Here is a 17,307-nt window from a genome sequence, read left to right as displayed (position 1 = left end):
CAATGGACAGCTTGGAAAAGCTTCCATTACTTCACGACCAATATGACCTTGACCTTGACTTCTTTTATTACTTACGCCCATTCCAACATTAAAACACACACCATCAAAGCTTACCTTAGCGGTATCAGCTTCTTTTCCAAGCCAATAACCGGCAGTTTGATAACTTCTCTTTTAAAGGACTCCTACATCAAGAGCCAGCTAAAAGCCCCTGCCGTCTTCCTCTTACTGCCGACTTGCTGTTAATCTGCCTCTACGCCATCCATTCCGGGTATGGCACTCCTCAAGTTGCCCGAACCCTGGAAGCCATGGTCTTGCTTGCTTTTTTGGTTTTTCTCAGATGCTCCGAACTCAACACCCAACCATTCACTTGCATGCATTCCAAACTTGTCTCGCTTTTCAGACGACACCATGGTATTCTATTTAAAGCGAACTAAACCAATCGATCTGGTCCGTCTACACCCGTCTTCTACTCCAAGGTCCAATCACCACTGAATCCTTTCGAAACCCTTGCTAACTTCTTGCAATTCCGCAAATTTCAGAGCATAACAATGACGGATCCTCTCTTCATCTCTGAATCCGGACAAGTGGCTACTTGATTCTGGTTCCACCATCACTTTCGCCACGTTCTCTCGTTGTCTGGTATTTTACCTGTTAACTACTCTGGACACTCCTTCAGGATCGAAGCTGCCACTTCAGCCTCAACGTTTTGTTTTCTTTTTCTTTCATAATAAATTGTTTAAACACATCTTGTTGACGGTGTGGTCCTTGCTAGTGAAACCTCTGCCTATAAGCTTCTGGCGCCAGTTCGTATGCTTTAAGGACTGCAGTTTTAACTTTGCCATAACTTGCACTGTCAACAGAACTGAGGGCAGAGAAAGCTCTCTGGGCCTTGCCTGTGAAGACACACTGCAGCATTGAAGTCTGGTGGACATCCGACCAGCCCCTCATGCCTGCTATCTGTTCAAACAATGCAAAAAATGTATCAGGATCTTTTTCATCGAATTTTGGCAACAACTGCAACCCTCCAGCAACATTGGAGTCACGACGTATCCCTGTAGCCACGCTTCTCTTATTCATTAGCTTCAACCTCAGCCGTTCTAATTTAACCCTTTCCTTTTCTAACGCTGCTTCAGCACTAAGCTTCTCCTGCTCCAACTCTTCAAACTGAAATCTCTCCTCCAGTTTCGCCCTTTTCCTCTCCAACTGCAGGCACCGCTCGAACGTCCAAGCCCCATCCCCAACATCTGGCCTAAAAGATCGGCAGACACAACCAGACCCTCAACAATGCCCCGTAGCTCAGCCTTTTTTGGCACCTCCTTGTCCTTAGACCAACCCAAATGTACTGCCAAGTCCAGCAGATCCAATTTGGCAAACTGAGCTAAAGTGCTATAAGATGGTCACTGGAGGAACTCAGAAACCAGTGCATTATCCTGCTCAGTATCCATGTTAACTGTCAGCCTGAATCACAACCAGTGCAAACCTCATGGACCTCATCCAAAAGAGAAAACAACAAGTCACACAGTACACAACCACATAGAGACGGAGTGACAAAGGAGCACCCCCTCCTAGCTGCCTTACCCAAACTAACTTACTGTACCCTAGTCTTCATGTGCGTACTGGCGGCGGGTATTTAGGCACATTAAAAACATCTATATTGGGGAAGACACTTGTCCCACCCAACACTTTGGGATGCTCCTGAGACAATTGCTGCTAACCGCACGGACAACACACCAAAAACAAAAAACAGCCCTGTAACAAAAAAAAAAAAAAAAACCCTCCTTGTGAGAGAACTGCCACTAAAGCCTACACGAGGGACACAACTGCTCCAGCCAAGACCTCCTTACAGCCACACACAGCGCAACTTAAAGCCACCACTCTCTGAACGCAGGTCAACAAAGAGAGCATCACACCATTTACCCCCGTGGTTAACACTACACTCAATAAAAACCAACCACTGTGAGCCTCCCAATTTTACTGCCACACAAGTGCCAACATTGACACTCCCAAGTTCAAAATTGGATGAGCCCCCACTTGTTATGCCCAGCTCGTTCAAGAGCACAACAAAGAAGGGAGAATCACACAGCAACCAGTTAAATTAACCATAATTTATTTAAAGAACAGAATTTAAGTGTAGGTCAGTAATAAGTGATGTGGTGAAAGCTTTCGCCTACCTCAAACATGGTGGGTGTCATGGTGCGGTCCATTTTCATGCTTCGCCATAAAGCATCAAGTCCTTATAACTTCAACATACTTCCGATGTCGCCCTAAATACCTCCATGCATCAATATTGTGTCATATCCATAATGCCACCTACTGGACACAGGAATTTCAGACGAACATCCTATTTGCATGACATTTATAGCTTTTTTTCTCCATGTCATACACTACAAGATGACATGCATGGGGCCGGGCAACAAGAGTTAGGAAGAGTAAAGATGATATGGCCGATGTGAGCAGAGAGGCACACATATGCTGCTAGGTGAGCCTTGGTAAGGGCATGTTGAAATACTTTTTTTCTAAGTGCGCTTTTCTGTTTTTTTAATATCTGGAGCAGATGAGGTTACTGTGCATGAGACCCACACTTTTGCGAGTTTCATCCCCCCGTCTTCGCTGGCCCCAAAGTCCCTGCCGCCTTACACATTGTGCAGCCCAAACCGGAATTTTCCATAAGAAACCAGGGGTAGCAAGTCTGCTTCACCTTGAACTGAGCTGCTGTCCAAATAGTTGTGCATCCCATCCCACTCAATGCACTCTCCTCTCCTTCTGAATTTTCCTACTGTAAAATCAAGCGAGCTGATGCTGCCTCTTGCTCCGGCTGCTGTACCGGGCTAGCTGATGCCAGGGTACCCGTTTGTTGCTCCTGCTGTTGGTGGACCACCTGGCTGACTGTTAATGTTGTAGCTGGCTCCCGCTCCGGCTGGCGGTGCATCTGACCAGCTGCTGCTGCAGTACCCGCCTCTTGCTTTGACTTGGCTAGCTGTCCGTGAACCTGGCCAGCTGTTGAGATGCTAGCCACCTGCTGCAGCCGGTTCTGCTCATCATACGCTGCAACTGCCCTCGTCGCTGCTTGTCAAGGCTTTTCTGACTCATTTTGAAGCGTCATGCAACTATTCCTTCTTTTTGAAAAAAGACAGTAAATTTAACTGTCTTTTTGACATGTTTGCATTGAAATAGTAACCTTTTGTTCATCTCTGCTTGCTCCCCAGATGCGGCAAATTTCAAACGTTTTTTCTGTGTCAGAGGCGGGGTTTGATGACCCAGTAGGTATTTCAGTGCATCAACAGATCTCCGACTCTTTCAAATGTATCCTATTTTCATTTAAATTAGCTATTTAAAATACGGAGTACACCGTATCTTAACAAAAAACAAGAAATTCTTTGAATTTGTTCTGAAAATTAATATATGAATATTATTACTCTATTTTATACATTTGTTTTTAACTTTTTTCATATTATTATTTTTTTCTATACAAGAGGTACCAGATCGGCCCAAATAAGTCCCGGAACACAGGCAAGCCAAAACCAAGAGGTGCCGGATCCTGCCAGAAGAGGATCCGGCACCTCTTGGTTTTTAAATTAACCCCTGAGCATGCCCCGACAGCAGCATGCCCCGACATACGTGGACTGCGAGAGCCCGTTCATCGCTGCTTGCAGCTTTAATTAGGGCATGAGCAAGTCTCAAACTGCGAGGTCCCTGTTGTTTTTGTATGGACGACTTTTTTGTCCCAAATTATTGCATTTTTCACTGCCTGAACATACCCCAAAACACACCAAACTTGGAATATATGTCACACCTGGTGAAAAATGTTATAATCTTTTGTCGTTGTGAATTTCCACCACTAGGTGGCGCTATAATCGGGGAAAATGCGTTTTTGTTTATAACTCCCATATACTTTATTGCACATTCCTTACATCCACGTATTCACGGAATTGTGCTGAATCTCCTGATATAGGCCACATCTACTTTTTCGAACTCCTCCTGGGCAATTTCACCCATTTGCACGAAACTTTGGACACAGCATCTGTGGTCCCTCCTGACAAAAACTTGTTACAAGAATTTTGATAATATAAACAATACGCAAGTTATTACCCTCAGGAGTCTGGGGTATAATTGGCCATTTTTGAGTACTTTCACCTTTTGTAATTATTTTCAGCACAACCCCACATGTGTGATTGTACAGTTATTTTTTCATTCTGACATACTGTATTAACAAAAAAATCTGACAAAAACATAAAATTTGAGTAGGAAAAAGTTAGTTTTTTTACTGTGAAAACCACAAATATGTTTAACGAACCAAATGTATTACTTAGAATGCAAATACAAGTTGTTGTTGTTTGCTAAATTTGCTAATATGTTTTTGAAGTTATATGTATTTGCATTACAACTATATAAATATTTACATTTAAATGCAGGCAATGCCTCAGGCTCTGGTCTCCCTCAGCTCCTTCCTGCCTGCTCCACATTCAGCAGTCTCCTCAAAAGATGGCCCCCACAGAGCAGTCGCGACATACTGGGCGTCTGCTGCTTAACCGGTATAATGGGTATAATCAGCTTCAATCAGAGAGGTTCAACTCTTCATCTTCATCTACCAAACCCGGAACATTGCATTGTCATTGGGTCACGACTGCTTCTACATCCCTGCGGCTAGAAGCCAACACGTAATATACTCAAAAATTTTGGTAAATAGCTATCCCACTTCTTCCTCCACTGATAAGAGAAAGAGACACTCCACCAACCAAGGACTTGCTCAAATAGCGGTAATGTTTCTACTAGTCGGTGATACCAAGCTGAACCCGGGCCCGCTCCCCTGGCTATCTGCCAGTCAAGATGCTAACGTTAGCCACCCAGCACAACAAAGACTGCTAGCAGTAGTGCTAGCAGCGAGCCGACAAACTTAGCCTTCCAGCTAACTCACTCATGACCACCAGTATTAACGCAGCCGGAGGCGAAAAGAATGGTGGACTTACTTTATCTGCCACCCTCGGTGTACTGATGGGTGTCCCTCTGCTACAGTGGAGCTGTTCTGTCGGATGTTGATCCCCTGCGGAGAGGAGGCCTGGGGCGCTGGCGGGTCTGGGATGGCGGCCGTTAGCTGCCCGGCGGCCCTTAGCTGCCCGGCGGCCTTTAGCTGCCCGGCGGCTGGTGCTCATGCTTCACATGGCTCCACGACCTCACTGTCATCAGTCCGTGGCGCCCTGGGCAGCAACTCACTGACCTTCAGCAGGACAGAGCCTGCGGCTCACCATGGCCCAGCAGCTGAGGAACGGACACTACACAGCGCCACTGCCTTAGCATCCCCAGTCCCCGACACCCCCAGCAGCGACATACTGGCCATCAGTCCAGTAGCTGAAGGTCGGGCACCTCGCAGTTCCATGGCCTCGCCATCCCTGGTTCCCAGTGCCCCGAGCAGTGACACACCAGCCCTCAGCAGGGCTGTGCCTACGGCTCCTCGTGGTCCAGCAGCTGACAGTCGGACAGCATGCAGCTCCTTGGCCTCGGCATCCCCGGTGCCCGGAGCAGCGACACAACGGCCGTCAGCGGAGCTGTGACTGCGGCTCTCCGCAGTCTGACAGCAGATGACGTGTTGCAGTGAGCCTTCAATAACCATGGCTGCTAACGGAGCAACATCCACCACCCCACTCGGTGGTCACTTAAATGTCCGCAGTATGGTTTCTAAGCGAGAACAACTGGAACATCTGCTGAATAATTCAAACATCGACTTTCTGGGACTCATAGAAACCTGGCTATCCTCCTCATCACCTGAAGCTGCTATAACAATGTCAGACTATCATGTTTTTGGAAAAGATAGGGACCACGGGAACGGTGGGGAGGTCCCACTGTACGTTAAAAGCACAATTAATTGACCAACCAACCAGGATAACAAGAATTCTGTTCTGTTGTCTTTTTCTAGGACAGAGAGCTCCAGGACCAGGAAATCCAGCTCCCTTCCCTGGTTTAATAACAATTGTCTTGCACTGTTAAAAGTTAGAGATTAGCTGCTCAAAACTTCACTGAAAGCTGGTCTAATAACTGACTGTCAAAAATTCACATCAGCACGAAAAAAAAGCGAAAACACTAGCCTTACGAAAAGCTAAAGCAAATTTCTTTTTAAATATAATTGAGAGTGCCATGGGAAATTCAAAAAAAGTGTGGAAAGAGATCAATAACCTGTCCAGCCGACTGACTAAGCAAAGCAGTAAAGGACTGGAACCAATAACTAACTACCATCAATAATCAATTAGTGACAAATCCTGGCACCTTGGCTGCAGAATTTAATTCTTTTTTTATAAATTCTGTTTAAGAAATATCAAGTCTGTTCACAGTGCTTGATTGTGTTTATCATCCTGTCAATTGTGAACAGCCTGTTTTTAACACAACTGAAATCTCTGAAAGAGAGGTAATGAAAATTATTTGATCTCTTAACAAATCTAAGGCCAAGGACTACTATGGATTTGACACATTTTTTAAAAAACTTCACATAGAGTATCTGGTTTGTCCCATCATGCAGCTGGTAAATCTGTCATTCTGTTGTCCTGACTAACTAGGAGGTGAGCACCGTGAATCCAATCTTCAAATCTGGAAGTAAATCTGAAATCAACAACTATAGACCAATCAGTATTCTTCCGGTCATCTCCAAAATAATAGAAAAATGGGTGGCAAAACAGTTAGTAGAACATCTCAATAAGGGTTGTACAGCATTACATCCGATGCAGTTTGGCTTCCGGACTCACCATTCCACAGAGTCGGCCATAAGTATGTTTGTTGAAAAACCCAAGTGTCTCCTGGATAGGAACAGCTGTATGGGAGCTGTATTCTTGGATCTTAAAAAGGCCTTTGACACCGTTGACCACCAAGTACTGTTAACTAAGCTGCCAAAATGTAATTTCTCTACACAGGCCCTCAATTGGTTAAGATCATATCTTGCAGATAGAAAGTAGTGTATGGTGGTCGGCAGTGTCAAATCCCCTAACCTGGACTCTCCAGTAGGGGTCCCTCAGGGTTCCATACTTGGACATATTTTGTTTTCTTTTTACATTAACGATTTCTTTGATGTCTGTAAGGGTGTCAATGCACAGTTGAACGCTGATGATGCAGTTATTTTCACTCCTGCGAAAAAAACAATAGCGGATGATCAAATACTCACAACAGCAATGGCTCATGTTCAGGACTGGCTCACTGATTAATGTCTTTCTTTAAATGTTAAAAAAAGTGTCTGTATGATTTTTGCTAAAAGGCCGCCAAATGTTGATCATTCTGGTGTCTATCTGGGAGGGGAGGAGCTCACTTTGGTGAGTGAGTTCAGATACTCGGGAGTCATCCTGGACTCGACACTCTCGTTCAGGAAACACATCAAAAAAGTATCTAACTCTGTCAAATACAACCTGGCAAATCAGGAATTCATTAACCAGCAGTGCAGCTTTGATGTTTTTACACTGTATGATCTTCTCACATATAGACTATTGCTTAACGAGCTGAGCACTGGCATATACGAAAGCACTCAAACCGATAGAATCTCTCTATATAAAAGCCCTAAAGACTCTAGATAAAAACCCCTTCTCCTTCCATATCTGCAAGCACTCTAACCACTCAACTACCTGCGCGCCCACATACTTATCTTTTAAACGACAACAAAAACAGTGGCTCAAATCACACTAAAAGTGTGACCATCAAATGGATTGAAGACTACTGTACATGAATTTTTATTGCATTGTTATATCCTTCTGGGTCTGGTATCCTCCTGATTGTATAATGTATTGTGTTGCGTGTGTGTGTTGTCTCTTCGATTTGTATGTTATCTATTTATCTGCTGTCTCTTCTATTTGTACTTTTAATTTTTTTTAGGGACTACGGATGCAAATTAGCAGCTCTGCTATAATCCGGCATATTTACAGAGACATTTTCGATGTTCATCAATGTGCGTTGTCCCTATCCAAAAATAACATATTTATTATGTTTTTTTTGACTCACAAAACAGTTACGTGATTATATCACTTACTATAATATATAACAACTTCCTGCAGATTTGGCTCGAAACAGGAAGTATTTCATATCTCCATATTTGTGTCTGAATGACATGAAACTCAGGTTACTACTTCCCTATGAGCCCCTAAGGCTCTGTGTAAAATTTTGTCCGATCACCACTAGGTGGCACCCTTTGAATTGAAGGATTTTATATGTCCACATCAGTAGGTCAGATTAACATGAAACTTGGTACAATTATTGCAAATGCCCTGCTCACGATAGCTGACGAAAGGTGTTACCATTGGACTCTATAGCGCTCCCTGGTATATTAAAAATCCAAGCCCTGCCTCCTACATGCACATGCATGAATGATATTTGGTATGCATATCTATCATGACCAGATGCACAAAAAAACATCTGGGGTACCTAACTGTCACTCCAACAGCAAATCGGCCATTTTGATTCAAAGTTCTGATTTCTTCCCCGTTTTGATCCGTTTCCATGCCTTGTACTTTAACAAACTCCTCCTAAAGATTGAACACCACAGACTTCCAATTCACTCAGTATCATCCTCAAACCTTGAACATGAAAAGTTATCAAAAGTTTTCGCCTAGGTCATACCTGGTGGGTACGTTATTTAATACCAACAGCAGCAGGCCACCAAATTATAAAGGAACAACTTCCTCATTCCTATCTGAACAGTCCATTCCTGAACACATAGGCCAATATACAGTCATAGTCACAGCGCCACATGTTGGATACAGGAAATGACAATTAACCCCATCCTGCATTGTCTGAAACACAGACAGTTAAGAGATGCGTAAGCAATAATCGGGCAATGGGGCCGGGTATGCAGCACGCCCTGATGTGCGTGGACTGCGAGGGCCTGTTCGTCGCTGCTTGCAGCTTTATTTTTGAATGATATTCTTCTGTTAAAGTTAATATATATTCATTAATAATAATGTGTATGTATTTATATGTACATATATTATTGTTATTAGGGCCTGAGCACTGACCAGTGCGAGGACCTATTGAATCTGATTGGATTATTATTATAATTTTTCCACCACCGCAGTTTTGGAGGCCTGACATACTTCAAAACCCCCAAAAATCGGCATATACGTCACACAGAGCATGTGAGCGTAGCTGAGCAGCGAGAATTTCCGCTCATGGCTTACGTGGGTGTTCGCTCCTTCGCTCCATCGCTCAAAGTTATACCTGACAGCTCCGCTCAAAGACCGCTCTCCGCTCACCTAAAATTTCATTCAGCTCTGGTGAAATCGCTCCACGCTCGCTCAAATTAAAAAGAGGGAGCAATTCCTGATGTTGCACCTATATGACCTGTCTGCTTGCTTTGCGAAATATTTTACAAACTCCATCCCTCAACGAATGACCTCTGATGCAGGCTAACCCTTGAAAGCACACGTAAGTCTGTATTTCCGCGCTCAACTCCGCTCACATGCCCCGATGTCACATCTAGCGAAAAATTTTAATAATTCAACTTGATTTTGTGTGGGTAGGGCCAGGGGACTCTAAAAAACCTCCAGTCCAACAAGCCTGGTCAACTGTTTTAGTTTTCAACGCCATTTTGACCAATTTTCATGCCTCGTACTTTAACAAACTCCTCCTACAGATTTAACACCACACACCTTACAATCAGTCAGTATCATCCTCAGACCCTGAAGATTATGGCGAAGTTATCAAAAGCTTTTGCTATATAACTTGTTCTTTATACTACAACATACAATTTCCCATCAACACCAAATTGCTCACACATGTAGAGGGTGTTGCCCTGAATACGTCTATGCAACAATACTGTGTCATATCCATTGTGCCACCCACTGGACACAGGAAGTCAGACAAACATAATCAGAGATTTACATGACATTTACTGTTTATTTTCTACACATCATACACTACCACACGACCCAGGGCCTGTTCATCGCTGCTTGCAGTTTTGATTATTATCATTATTATTATTGTTATTGTTATTGTTATTATTTTATTAAATTTTCCTCCAGTAAGCTTTTATTTTTAATCAGGCCTATATTTAGCTTTCGACTCATTTATTTTAAGACAATATTCTTAGACTACTCTTGTGGGTTTGTTTTTCTATTTACAAGATTACTATACTAGATGGGGTACGAAAACAGAAGATTGTAGAGTTAGTCTCGGAGCAAACTCACACCAGTAGTATTAGTGAACAACCTATGCAACCAACATCTGATATCAACACCTATCCCCAAGAGACTCCGTGCTGACATGGAGTTGATCAGTCCAGGGCAAGAGGAATCCCTGGACTGGCATTCAGATTTATTTTTGCTTGGTGGTGCGACAACCAGTCCAAATACTCGCTACTTGCGAGGTTCGCTAGAACATACGTGTCAATATGTGGCACCAGCACTGCATCTGAGCAGGTGTTCAGTGTAGCAGGGACTATCATCACTCTATCGAGGGAATCTCTGAAACTTGACAGGGTTAACTTTTGTTTTTTCTTGTGAGGACTACTAGGTCGCAATAGGAGGAGACTGCAGGTAACTTCAAAGGCCTTCATTAGCCTATAGTTGTTATTGTTAAGCATCTATCTGTGTTTCAATAACGATGTACCTGCCAATTGCCAACCAATATTCCTTCTGCAAAGTTGCCCACTTAATGACACTGGAATACAAACAGACATTTAGACTTTATATGCTATAAAGAATAGACTACTACAAGAACGAGCTTTTATATAACATCTGAGATTAAAATTATTCACTGCAGCAGTTTGAATGGCTTTACTAATTTGTGCAGTAAGGAAAAAATCAGCACCGTGGCAGCTCTACCTCTCGAACATTTAATTCCACCTAATCTCAATCATTCCGTATCATCAAACCATGATATGATAAAGATTCAAACCATCTGCGTTGTGTGAACCTGTGCATTTATTGAGCCATGTTTATTTCGATAAGCACCTTTCTATTACAAAAGATATAAGCAAATCCTTTAATTCCAAATCCTTAAATCAAAGTCTGCTAGATATTCCACCAGTGTTGTCAATCCATCACATCCCCCTGGAGCACAGCAGAAGCTCATGGTCAGTCGCAAATGAATGCAGTTTGATTGCAAATTCAAGATAACATTAAAAAGCACCACAGAATTGATTTCCTCCTGATATGAACTTTCATCATGGATTATAGTGCAGATGATAATGGTCAAAGTGTCTGCATATTTATCAATAGACTTATTTTGATGTCATGGAGTGCAGTGATGTGTGTACAGTGTGAACAGGAGGAGGACTGAGCACACAGCCCTGGGGGGCTCAAGGGGTTGAGCACTAAAGTAGAGGAGGTGTGACTGCTAACCAGAACTGTCTGGGGTCTGTTTGTGAGGAAGTCCAATATCCAGTTGCAGAGTGTTGTATTCAAGCCCAAAGTGTTTTAGTTTTCCAATCAGCTTTATGGGTGACATTGTGTTGAATACTAAGCTGGAGTCAATAAACAGCAGTGTGATGTTGCTGTCCTTAGTCTCCAGGTTCGTGAAGCAGTAGATATGGCATCCTCTGTGGATCTGTTGGTTGGAGAGCATACTGGTGAGGGTCCAGGCTTGCAGGGATGTTGTCTTTGATGTGCTGGAGAACTAAAAGCCTTTTGGCTGTGAAAAGAGGTTTGAGCCTGATAATCAATTGTTAGTATGTGGACAGGAGAAGCAGAGAAATGTGATAAGCCAAAGTGAGGATGTGGAGTGGCTTTGTAGCTGCCAGGATTATTTATAAACACATTATCCTTGATGAACTGCGGAGTCGGAATTTCTAAACTCCAAATCAGCAATTCCAAACGAAGATGGCTGCTTTGCACATTAACAGCTGTGAAAGTTGTAGAATATACTGTTTATTAACGCTTCTGTCTTATTTGTTTTTCCTTAAATGAGTCTTACAAACAGTCCTGTCCAACTTCTATCCATGGGCATGTTGCTTCCATGTTTGTATGCTCTAATTTTTGTGAAATAACAAATTAGAGAAATTACTGAAAACAAAAGCTTTATACAGGAAGTACATTACAATACTTAATGTCTGTGTAAAGCAAATTCAGCCATTTTCTTCTAAACACATTAAATAGGTCATAAATGTATTTCCTTAAAACATGTAAAGAGCCATTCAACCATTTAGAATTGAATTGTGGAGCTAGGCTCACAAACTGTGTTTCAAAATTTCTGTGTTCAGGATTTAATGGGCGGGTCAGAAATCATTGCCGCGTTATGATTTGCATAAACCCGGCCCTGCTGCGGAAGCGGTATAAATACATTCAGCGCATTAGCTTCGGTGGTTTTTCCGCTCGCTCTCAAGTCTTGGATAGCATCTCTTAGAATAGTTTGCAGCTAGCTAATCAGTCAACCAGTCAGCTAAACAGTCATGTCTCCACCACATCGCTCGTGCATCTTTCCTGGATGCCACAGTGTGCAGGGTAATGGCGCTGTTAGCTTATTTAAAGGGATATTCTGGTGTAAATTTAATCCATGTTCTAACACACCATGACACCGAGTAAGACCCCCCCTAGGCCCTGTGAGTCGATTACCGAGTGCAGTAGAGTTCCGCAGCTCAATGATGATCATTACTGCGGGAATCTACTGCACTCGGTAATCGACTCACAGGGCTTCCCCACAACAAGGAAGGCTTCTCGGGTGGTGTGTTTTGTTTATCTTTTCCGACAAATCCGGCAACGATATCAAATGTTGATGCCTCAAAATATGTGCTGGGACCCTATTTCTAATGTTGCTGAAGTTTGGTGCTGTTCTGAGCATTATTTGTGGCTTTTTGATGGCAGTTATACTTGGACCCATTTACTGCAATGTATCGTTGTCATTTCTGAGGATGCTAAAACTATGTAAGCTAGTCGTCTGCACACTTTATCTCTTGAGGGGGGGTCCTACTCGGTGTCACGGTGTGTTAGAACATGGATTAAACTTACACCGGAATATCCCTTTAAGTTTCCTAAGGAGGACAATGTAAGAAAATGGTGGATCGATTTTGTCAAGAGGAGCTACTGTGGAGAGTTCAAAGTCACCACCAACACCTGTCTCTGCAGTGTCCATTTTACCTCTGATAGTTACAACATCTATCACCATGTAAAGTCTGGATTTCTGAAGAGTCCGTTGACGCTGGTCAGTGGAGCCGAACCAACCCTCTCCGTCCCCGGCTTGCATCCTCCCGTCCCGCCGACAGCGGGTGCCACCATCATGGCCACCGGCATTATGTGCCCACCTGCAACCGTCTCAGTCCCACCGACAGCGGGTGCTGTCATCTCCGCCGCTGGCATTATGTGCACGCCTGCGACCGTCTCAGTCCCGCCGACAGCGGATGCTCTCATCTCCACCGCCGGCATTATGTGCCTGCCCGCGACCATCTCTACCCCGCCGACAACAGGTGCTCTAATCTCCCCGCCACTGGCATTACGTGCCCACCAGAGAGTATTAGTGTTGTATGTTATAAATAATATACATTTTGGCAATTAAATGCATTTTGCTGAAGGTGCAAATCCTGAAAGTGATTTTTCATCGTGCATCCTGTCATGCCCATGTAATGTTAGCAAATGTTATTGCATTTAATCATGACATGATTTGGCCTCATTCCCTGAGCGGAGTCCATCTGACAGCACAATGATAATCTACAGGTAATATTTTATGTGCACCAATATAGCTATGACAAGGAATTATATGTAGACTGGGCTTTTACGTTTGTGTGTAATGTAAAACATGGACTGTGAGGAACGAGGCTGAGCACTATCAGTGTCTGACTCAGAGTCAGTTTCTGGCTCTGACGGTTCAAACAGGTCGGGCTGGGTCTGTCCGATGATGCTGCTAGCTTCCATTGTTACTTTAGGTTACGTCCTTGTACAGTACACGGAGGAGGCTCCCCTCCCTTGCGTGGGCGTGGTTCCAGCGCCTCTATCTGACACGCCCCCAGCGTATCACAGCAGAGAGAAGTGCTTGTTTTTCCATGATTTTGAGACCTCATTTTATATACTTTGCAATTGTTTTATTCTTTCAAATGTGGCCCAGTGGTCAATGACACATGTTTCTGTGGTGTGACAAACTCATAAAAATGTATTTCTGCTTTACACGACTAAATTAAATTAATTAATTGTGGAAATATTTGTAAAACAAAAAAACTAACAATATATATATATATATATATATATATATATATATATATATATATATATATATATATATATATATACATATATATGCTTTTACACGGAGGTTTGACTCATATACATGAACAAAAAAAGACCAGGTTGCATTTTGGCGAGAGTTTTGAAACTGGTATTACGGATAAATTCTTAATGGTGAGTTTGAATATAACTACTGTGTTTTTTCCACTATTGTCTAGATCCAGACCTTAGCATTGTACTCAATGTGCAGTATAGAATGCAGCGTTCTATATGTTGGAGAGTCTAATGGAGTCTAAAAGCGAAATTCAAGCACAGAATTTTCATGGTTTGGTGGTGACAGATGGTCTCTAAGTGCGTGGGTCACTATATGTATATGTATGTGTTTCTGGCGGTGGGAGGGGTGTGTGTGCTCTGCTTCATACTGTGAAAACAGGTCCACGCTGTGTAGATGCCTCCCTTTGTTGATAAAAATGCTACATAGCACATGTACATATGTCAGAAATCAGGAGGGCAAACACTCACACACACACACACACGCACACACAAAGACACGCACATTGGCTCACACTTTACACCCACACATAACCAGAGTTGGCAAGTAACGAAGTAAAAATACTTCGTTACTGTACTTAAGTAGGTTTTTCAGGTATCTGTACTTTACCTGAGTATTTATTTTTCTGACGACTTTTTACTTTTACTCCCTACATTTAAATTTTTATTTTTTTTTTGTACTTTCTACTCCTTACATTGTCAAAACAGGCTCGTTACTTTATTTTTTTTCCCCTCCGCGGATGACGACACAACGTATAAGACGTAACTACCTAGAGAGTGAAAGTCAACCACGGAGAGAAGCACCGTGAGTTACAGGTTGTGTTAGAGAGAAAACTTGCAGCAGCGACATGGAGGAAGAAAGTGAACAAACCAGGGAACGACGACACATCATATTCGGAGAAGCAACACATTCCCCATTCATGACCTTATTTAAGAGAACTGTGAGAGGTTGTCGGCTCCAAGAATGATTCATGGCGAATGCGTTGTGTCCTGTGCCAACCTAAAAACCACGAGCTTCTGGCATTCAAGAACTCTCCGTCAAATCTGAATAAACACATACAGGTAAGGTGTATTTTCAGTTGTTATCATTAGCTCATTTAGCATTTATTGTAGGCCAGTTTACAACATTAGCAATGCTATGACAACACATTGTTTTGATACTATAGAGCTAACACTAGCTTGCGCTCGGTTTTAAAAAACAACTCAATAATCCTCCATTAATTGCCGTTCTGCCACTGTTGTGAGACGTTACTCTTCAGGGCTCTCTGCCAGAAAGTTCCTCTTTGGTTGGTTTAGGGGTTGAATGGTGATTTAGGTTCAAATAAATACATGTTCTATCAGTAAAAGCTTTTAAGCCGAAAGGTCTGAAGGCTAACGTCCCCTGTGTGCCAATAGTTGTTAATCATCTATGTCAACTCCGCACAAAGACAACGTTAAACATTTATCTAACAATTCTGTCAGGTGAACCACTTTTCTCTTATCTTTATGTATGTCTCTCTCTTATATGTGTGTGTTGTCACTCCTACAGAAAGCACGTGAGTCACTTGGAGAGATACCAAAACCTCACTGCACCTACTTTGAAGAGGAAGTCGACCTCGGATGAAGGCCCATACAAGCAGCATAAACTGTAGGAAACCAAGCTAGAGTCCTACCTGGCCTGCCCGGATGATACATGGATATCCTGAAATCTTTCCCAACAGTCTGCAACGTGTCACTGAAGCTCAACACACCTCTACCTGCCTCAGCTGCCTGCGAGAGGCTTTTCAGCACTGCAGGACTGATTTTCAGACCCAAAAGTACATGCCTGGATTCAAAGAACTTTGAGAACCAGATCGGCTAAATAAACAATTTTGGGATTCCTGTAGAGATGAGTGAATATCTCACAAAGAAAAATCACAAAATTTCCATGTTGATCATAATGTTTTAAGTTCTGTTGCTGAAATGGAAAACTGATTTGCACATTGGCGTAAATTAAGCCTGTCAAAACAAAAGTTTTTCTATATAAAGTGTTAAAAGATACAAATTCTGTTAAAAGTAACATGTTAAGTATAGTATTGAGAGTACCAAAGCTGTTATAAAGCTGAAGTATCCAGGTGCTCATGCAGGACCTCTGGTCAATTCAGTCTTGATTATTCTGTCTGAAATTTAACTTGCAGCAAACAGACCAGTGATTTATTTATTTTTCTCTGTACCAGAGCTGTGCAGGTTGTGAATAAAGGAAAAAAATGTTGTGTGCCAAGAACTTTTCGTTTTGTTGAGTTATCAAAAGAGGTATTGTGTATTATTGACGGCAAAAATTATTTTTTACTTTTGTACTTAAGTACATTTCAGAGCCTTTACTTTTTTACTTTTACTTGAGTAAAGGAGCTGAATCAGTACTTCTACTTTTACTAGAGTAACTTTTTACACAAGTATCTATACTTCTACTTAAGTACCAAATGCGAGTACTTTTGACACCTCTGCACATAACATAACATAACTGTTATAACTGTTACGATCTATGTTGCCGTGGCTGGGTGTTTGTGCTTGTTTCTGTGTTTACAGACGTGCGCTGGAGGCTGGGCGGAGTCAGCGGTCTCAGGAGAGAGTGTACACACACGCACGCACCTGCAGCAGGTTAATCATCAACGCTGGCTTCAAGACCAGGATCCACACGCTGCTTGCTGCCAGTTGATTACGTGATCACCACGCGTGGTGCACCTGCGCCGCGACCAACCCCGCCCTGGCGTCCAGATCTCCCGCACCTCTGCTTCTCCTCACCAGCCCAGCCCCCCGCCTAAGGGCCACAGCCAACGCGGCACCGCCGCTCATCTACAAGCCGCCACCAAACCTACGCTCCTCTGAGCCAACAGATCCGCGCCGGACCTCCGCGCGCCCACAAGCCTGGCCCCAGCGCTGCGCTCCTCTGAGCGCTCTTCCCCGGGACTCAAGCCACCTCGCCTTTTCCTACCAGCTGTGTCTGACAAATAAAGTACATTTACACCTGCCCCGGTTGTCTGTCCGCTTCTGGGTCCCCCTCTCCTCTCTTGCCCAACACCAACTGTCAGCCAACAGGTTTTTTTCGAAGCTGCATGTTTCACAGCATTTATACGAGAGTAAACCAGTAAGTTTTTAAAAGTTATCATGCTAAAAATTAGTATGTATG

General features: G+C 43.1%; 1 long non-coding RNA gene across 1 annotated transcript; it reads left to right on the top strand.

Annotated features, from left to right (window-relative positions):
- Positions 1 to 14,936: 14,936 nt before the first annotated feature.
- On the top strand, positions 14,937 to 16,404 carry LOC115570179 (uncharacterized). Its single transcript, XR_003981716.1, has 2 exons — positions 14,937 to 15,224; positions 15,691 to 16,404. It is a non-coding gene; the product is annotated as an uncharacterized LOC115570179 (long non-coding RNA).
- Positions 16,405 to 17,307: the final 903 nt, after the last annotated feature.

Source organism: Sparus aurata, chromosome 19, assembly GCF_900880675.1.
Source record: "Sparus aurata chromosome 19, fSpaAur1.1, whole genome shotgun sequence".
In the NCBI taxonomy this organism is placed as follows: Eukaryota; Metazoa; Chordata; class Actinopteri; order Spariformes; family Sparidae; genus Sparus; species Sparus aurata.
Note: the sequence above shows the minus strand (reverse complement) of the source record. Positions and strands in the feature narration are given on the sequence as shown.